We start from the raw sequence: 7504 nt of genomic DNA, 5'->3' as shown, positions 1-7504 counted from the left end.
GTTTCCAGGGAGAAACCTAGTGAGAGTCGTTTGGATGGTCCCGCTCTTTTTTTCCTGCATATATCTCACAACAACATCTCATTGCTTCCCAAACCTGCTGACATGTCGATTTTAGCCAATCAATAACCATTTAGGTGCATGTTCTCAAACTGAAGTTTCTGATTTTGTTTTGAAGACAAAATCTATACAGCAGTATTTTGAAAAGTAAATAACATCTTTGAGCATCCGGAGGGAACACCTGAGAACGATAATGTCAGCAAATCTCACATCACAACCTTGTATATAATACATATTGCTGACAGCAAGAGGTGGAAAAGTAAAATGACAAGGAAGAAAAGGAAGGCAAGGGGCAGGTGGAGGAGAAGGAGAAGAACATGAGTTAGAAGGAGATGGTAGTGAAAGTTATACGTGTGGTTCATTGTAACCCTCAAAAAACAAGCAAATAACAACAACAACAAACCCACTGCCATCCGGTTGATGCCAACACAAAGCAGCCCTATAGGGTGGGGTAGAACTGCCTCTCTGAGTTTCTGAGACTCTAACTCTTTACTGGGGGAGAAGGTCCTGTCTTTCTTCCCCACAGCAGCTGGGGGTTTCCATCTGCTTAACTTGAAGTTAGCAGCCTAACACGTAACCATGATGTCACCGGGGTTTCTAATATAATGTAAATTGGGGATGACCTGTATGCTATTTAGTGTGCAGTCAGAGAGATTCATATTAATGAGATAAGTCAATTAATGATGCATAATTAAAAATGATAAGAGAAAGATGTTTACTTGTATTTTATTGACTCTGCCAAGGTATTCCACTGTGTCGATCATAAACACTATGGATAGTGTTGAGAATATTGGGAATTTCAGAACATCATTGTGCTCCTGTGGATCAAGAAGCAGTAGTGTGAACAGAATAAGGAATATGGTATCATTTAAAATCAGCAAAGCTGTGTGTCAGGCTTGTATGCTCTCACCGTACTTATTGAATCTGTTTGCAGAATAAATCATCAGAGAAGCTGGATTATCTGAAGAATGATGCATCAGAATTGGAGGAAGGCTTATTAACAACCTCCATTATGCAGATGACACAACCTTGCTTGCTGAAAGTGAGGAGGACTTGAAGCACTTGCTGATGAAGATCAAGGGTTGTAGCCTTCAGTATGTAAAGAAGACCAGAGTCCTCTTGATTGGACCAATAGGTAATGTCATGATAAATGGAGAAAAAGTTGAAGTTGTCAAGGATTTTGTCTTGCTTGGATCCACAATCAGAACTGAAGGAAGCGGCAGTTAAGAAATCAAAGGGTGCATTGCACAAGACCTCTTTAAAATGTTGAAAATCAAGGGTGTTACTTTGCAGACTAAGGTGCACTTGACCAAGCCATGGTATCTTCTATCACTTCATATGCCTGTGAAAGCTGGATACTGAGTAAGGAAGACTGAAGAAGAATCGATGCATTTAAATGATGGTGCTGGTGCAGAATATTGAAAGTACCATGGACTGCCTAAAGAACAGATAAATCTATCTTGGATCAAGTACAGCCAGAATGCTCCTTACAAGCAAGGATGTGGAGACTTTGTCTAACCTATTTTGAGCATGTTATCTAGAGAGACTAGCTGCTGGAAAAGGACATCATGCTTGGTAAACTAGAAGAGCAGCAAAAACAGGAAGGCCCTGGATGAGATGGACTGACACAGTGGCCACAACAATGGGCTCCAACATAAGAACAACGGTGAGGATGCTGCGGGACCAGGCAGCATTTTAGTCTGTCGACCGCAGTGTGGCGATGAGTCAGAACCCATGCAAGAGCACCTAACAACAATAAACAATTGTCTTCCCTGAATTTTATATTCCCCTTTTTTTTAAAGTCACTGGAAATGAAACATTCTTTTCCTTATTTCTGCCCCATAATAAACGTTTAAAAAAGATTTACCCACACAATTACTATCGTGATTCCTAATTCTTTGTTTACCTTGCAGTTGGCATTATTTTCTTCCTGCTCAAAATACATCCTTTTGAAAGGGTCTGTTGGTGGTAACTTAAGCTTTATTGTCATAAGAGCACCTTTATCTTGCTTCACATTTTAAATAAAATTTAGACAGTATTCAATTGTATGTTGACTATTATTACCTTTGCCACCTTAAAGATATTATTTCATATGTTCCAATTTTCTTTTTCATCACCTTAAAAATTGTATTTGCTTTGGTGTTCTGTAATTTTACTATTATATAATTTTAAGTAATTTTTTAAATTCCTTGTTAGGGATTTGCATCCTAATATGAAGATTCTCTTTGACTCTCTCTCTCTCTCTCTCTCTCTCTCTATCTATATATACACACACATATATGTATATAATATATATATATAATTTATTACATTGAGTATTATCTCTCCATGATTCTCTCTACTTTTTTTATTTGGAAACAATGACCTGTTTAATTTAACTCTGTTTCCCAAAGTAGGTTGTACTGCCCCCTAAGGGAACTAGAACAATCCAGCAGAGCTGTATAAGCAGATACCTACACTTTCTGGATTATGGCCTAAAGTTGGAAAAATTTAATTGCCAAAGTCAGATAATAGAGTAATCTGTTGTTTTTGTTTTTTCTGAAAAGGGACATAGGAGGCCAGAAAAGTTAGAGAATCTATATTTTATCTCATCTCAGTCTCTTACATCATTACCACTTTCTAATATTTCTTAAATTAGCTCTCTTTGTGCTCTAGCCAGTTTATTCTTCAGATTATTATTATTATTATTATTCTAGCCAGATTTATCTTCTAGATCACTAATTCTTGCTTCATCTATTCCTTGGCCTATCCATTAGATTTCTAATTTCATAAATGTTTTTATGAAAACTGGAGATATTTAATTTGCATTTTTATTTGCACAGTGTTTTATTACTAATCACTAATATTTCCCCATATTATCATTAAAGTCTATTAACACCCAAAGCCATTTGGTGAGATTTATCTGACTATAGTTGAGGGCTGTGAATAGCCTTGTTGTTGGACAGTGAACATTGTAAAGTTGATTATGGCAGATGTTGTTAGCTTAAAATGTAGTATCTTATCATTTGATCTTCCTTTGACCCATTTTAAAGTTTTTTCAGGTGAAGGGCAAATACACGTGGATTCAGCCTCTGATGAATATCCTCTGATCATGGAGTAGGGATGTAAACAGCCTTGTGACCCTGCAGTAAACATTGGAAAGTGGATGATTGGAAATGCAGTTAGGTTAAAATTTAACATCTTATCATTTGATCTTCCTTGTGACCTATTTTTAATTTGTTCTAGTTTTTTAATGTTTTCTGCTATCTTTCAATAGAGTTTTTTCTCTACTTTTTAATTTTTGTTAGTGTTTTTTGGTTGTTGTTTTAAATGTGTTCCTGTACATGAAATCCAGGACAGGTAAATCTATAGCGATAGTAACTGAACTGAGGGCTCCTTGGGAGTATGGCAGAGGAGGTTGGGAGGAAGTGGGAGCTAACAACCATGACAAGAACAAGGAAAATGTTCTAGAATTGATTTTGGTAATGATTGTACAAATCTTCTAGATATGATTGAACTATTGAAGTGTATGATTTGTGAATTATATTCCAATAAAACTGTTAAAATAAATCAAAGATTCAGTAAACAAGATTCCATGTTTGGGACAATAGGCACAAAATTTCAAAATCTTACCTATTTTAAAAGAAGTTGAAGCCTTAAATGAGTTACTAAAAAAAGGTGAAGTTCCTGGAGAAACTTGGAAATGTTAGATAAGACTTTGCTTCTTGTTTTAGACTTTCCATTGGACACAAAATAAAATTTCAAGCCATTTTTTTCTTTGAAGCAGCAGTAGGGCATCAGATGACAGATGACATTTAGGTGTAGGATAGCAATCAAGAACTTTCCAAATCTACCTGTTCCAGAGCTGACTGCAAAAATGCAATTGAGCAATGGAGGAGTGAGATAGCGCATTTCTAAAAAGTCAACTTAAAATATGGTTGAAAGAAACTATCTTGATTAACCTTTCATTTGCGTGTGTATAGTACAGTGCTTTACTTGGTATGGCTAGTTTAGCCATCATCTTTATAGCTTCCACCAAGAAATTGAGTGGGACCATGCAAATAGGTGTAAGGAGATCTAATGTGGGGATTAGTTGATTTTGCCATTCTGCTGGGTATAAAATGAGGCTTGTCAGAGACAAGAATGGAGGAACCTCACTACCACCAAAAGAGGAGAGCCAGGAGTGGAGCCCATCCAATGACACCCAAGATTCAGGAAACAGCAGTGCCAGCAGAGGAGTGGCAAAGAAGGGCCATCAGCTGACCCAAGAGCACAAGTCAAAGTGGTGGGCTTCCCAGACCATGAAGTGAGGAAAGCGAAGTGCCTTTGGCAGGGTGAAAGGAGCTTGTCAACATTGCCTGTGCAGGGAAGTGGCCAAAGGGCCTCATGGTTGAGAAGGTGAAGACCAAGAGACCTACACCTGATCAGAAAAGAAAAGATGCTCTGATCAGAAGACCTGTATCCTGAGCATTTCTCCTCCAAAATTTTAATCCATTGACATCCCTATAAACCTCATAATTTTGAGTGTTATCTGTGAGTTCTTCGTAGCCAGTGCAATGAAGTATTGAACCTAGCAGAGATTGACATTGCCTAGCAGAGTCAGACATTGGTTGCACACCAAAATACACAGTTTTATGCAATGCTAAAATACAAGTTAAAATACAATGATTTTTATTATACAAAAAGAAAAGACAAATTCAAGATTAAGAGCTGTCTTGTATATCTAACTTGATTATATTTAAATAAAATTTTATAAGTGTACCTGCAATTTTTAGGCTACAGGTTAATGAAATAGTTGCTACTTTTAAGCTATGGATATGCAAAGAAAATGGCTGGTAATATATTTAGATAGGAACAATAAATTTTACCTTTGCTCCAAAAAAAAAAAATCAAGGAGCCATTTTTATCATTTTTACTAAAACAACACAATGAATTTCAAACTAATCTTTACATTTTTTTAGCAAAATCACATAAAACTGAATGAATATAAGATCTTAAAATAACTGATTTGATTTGAACGGTATTTCTCTTCCAAAAAAACTTGAAGCAATTTGCCTTCTGTTCTTGCACAAGTCTAGAAACCATCCTCTAAAGAAGAAATGTGTCAGATTATAGACAAATATGGATTCGCACCCTCATTTTGTGAATAGAAGCATACGACGCGGTATATTAAGACTGATTGACTCAAGATTGCAAAACTAAACTCAGGTCTCCTGATACCTTGCCCACAGCTTTTTCCAAAGATCGTATTTTATACTATATGCAATGTAGAATTCCCTTATATGCCAGCTTTTTCAATGAATGCCCATCGGTGACATTCAGGTCAAGAAAGTGTCTTGCCATTGTCCAAGATGGGTTTGAATGTTTAGAGTTGTACTCTAAACATATATTTTCATTTACATAGAACGTTCTTTCAGGAGCCCAGGTAGTGTAGTGGTTATACTATACACATTGGGCTGCGATCCAAAAGTTCATCACTTCGAAACCACCAGCCACACTTTAGGAGAAAGACTGGGCTTTCTACTCCCACAAACAGTTACAGCTTTAGAAAACCCACAGTGGGGTCACTATGAGTCGTTATCAACACGATGGCTGTGAATTTGATTAGAGAAGGAGCCCTGATAGTATTGTGGTTAGGAGCTGGGCTGCTAACTGCAAGCTCAGCGGTTCAAAACCATCATCTACTCAAGTGCTTTGTACTCCCATATATACAAAGCTCACAAGACATTCTACCCTGACCAATAAGGAACCTATGTTTTGGCATCCACAGAGTTTGGTTTTGGATGGAGAATGTTCTTTATCCCAGTAACCTAGTAAAATCTTTCATTTAGGATCCACCCAATTTAAAAGTTATTATCTGAATAGGGAAGTTCTCCACTTTTATTGTCATAATCACACAAATGACCTGCAGCTGCATGTTTCATCAGCAGTGACTGTGACTCTGGTGTAGCAATACTGTAGCACATTGGAATGAATATATTCAATTAGTTTGCCTTCTTTCAGGCGAGGGACCCTATCTTAGTCATCTTTGTTTATCTAATACTCACATAGGCCAGAAATACAGTAGACACTGAAGGTAAATGCTTGTTAAGAGAAGGTTGTTGCAGATGACCAAGTTCATATAAAATTTCCCTTTCTGAGTAAAAATAGCAAAAACTGATATATACATTGCAAACTATTGCTACACACATATTTATAAACTTAAATAACAAAGCACACTGTTTACTTGGTGGTAAATAAAGCTTAAAACAACCACCCAACCACCGCTGACTCCCGCTCTTTGCTGCAAGGCATTCTGATGTTTGCCAAGCAGCTGTGATGTGCAAAGTCACAAGGACCCTTGTGTGTGTGTGTGTGTCTTCATGACATCACATTATTCTTTGTCTCTAACTGCTGTCTCTATGGATGAACCCCTGTCCATTCTTTTGCTTGTTCTCCATCAGTTGTTCACGTACTACCAAGCCCCCACTGGGTTTGGAGTAGGTATAAAGGTGGGGTGGGGTGCTGGTAGATAGAAAGATGGCAACAGAGAAGCCCACTTACTCTGTCCCGTTGTGGTCATTAGTTTTCTTTTCTTAGATGTCTCCAACTCTTCTCTGTCATGCTGTCTCCAGAAAAGCATAGGCTTTCTGTTTTACTTACCATCTTGCTTATGGCTTTAGTATGCTTAGCAACGAATCACACACATAGCAGACTCTCAGTAACTTTTAATTAATTATCAGTCACTTGTGAGTGGAATGAAACAGCAACACTTCTGACAAAACAAAAATATGAACCACAATGACTAATTTCAATAAGGTTACTGTACTTTTCAAGAATCAGCATACAATCGCTACCTCCTATGTTCCCTGTGAGGAGACCTGGTGGTGTAGTGGGTTCCTTATTGGGCTGCTAAGGGCCAGATTATAGTAGTCTAAACCACCAGTGGCTCCACAGGAGAAAGATGTAAAGGTAAAGTCTCAGAAATCCTCCGGGGCAGTTCTACCCTGTCCTATAGGGTCACTATGAGTTGGAACCGACTCGATAGCAGATGAGTTTGGTTGTTTTTGGTGCAGTCCCTTTAAGCAATCCCAGGAGAGTAGTGGGTTACATGTGGGACTTATCACCACAAAGTCAGCAGTTTAAACCCACGAGCTGCCGCAAGGGAGAAAGATGAGATTTTCTGTTCTCTTAAAGATTTAGAATCTCAGAAATCAAAAGAGGCAGTTCAAAATTCACTTGATGATAGTGAGTTTGTTGTTGTTGTTTAGGACATAAGAAATATTTAATGGTTGAGCTAAGAGAACCCTAAATTTCCTACTTTTCCAGCCCCTTGGCTGACTGGACTGAAGGAAATATAAATGCTGTTAACAAAGGAACTTGTAAGATATCTTGAGCTCATCAACGTGACTAGGAATCATTGACTATGAATAATAAAGAGTCAAGCTTGAAAAGTATATTTTAGAAAGACGGCAGGTCAGTTATAGCA

The sequence above is a fragment of the Echinops telfairi genome, unplaced genomic scaffold (assembly GCF_000313985.2).
Source record: "Echinops telfairi isolate 266 unplaced genomic scaffold, ASM31398v2 ScPeMD7_21;HRSCAF=78, whole genome shotgun sequence".
Lineage (NCBI taxonomy): Eukaryota > Metazoa > Chordata > Mammalia > Afrosoricida > Tenrecidae > Echinops > Echinops telfairi.
This window is presented reverse-complemented; position numbering follows the sequence as displayed.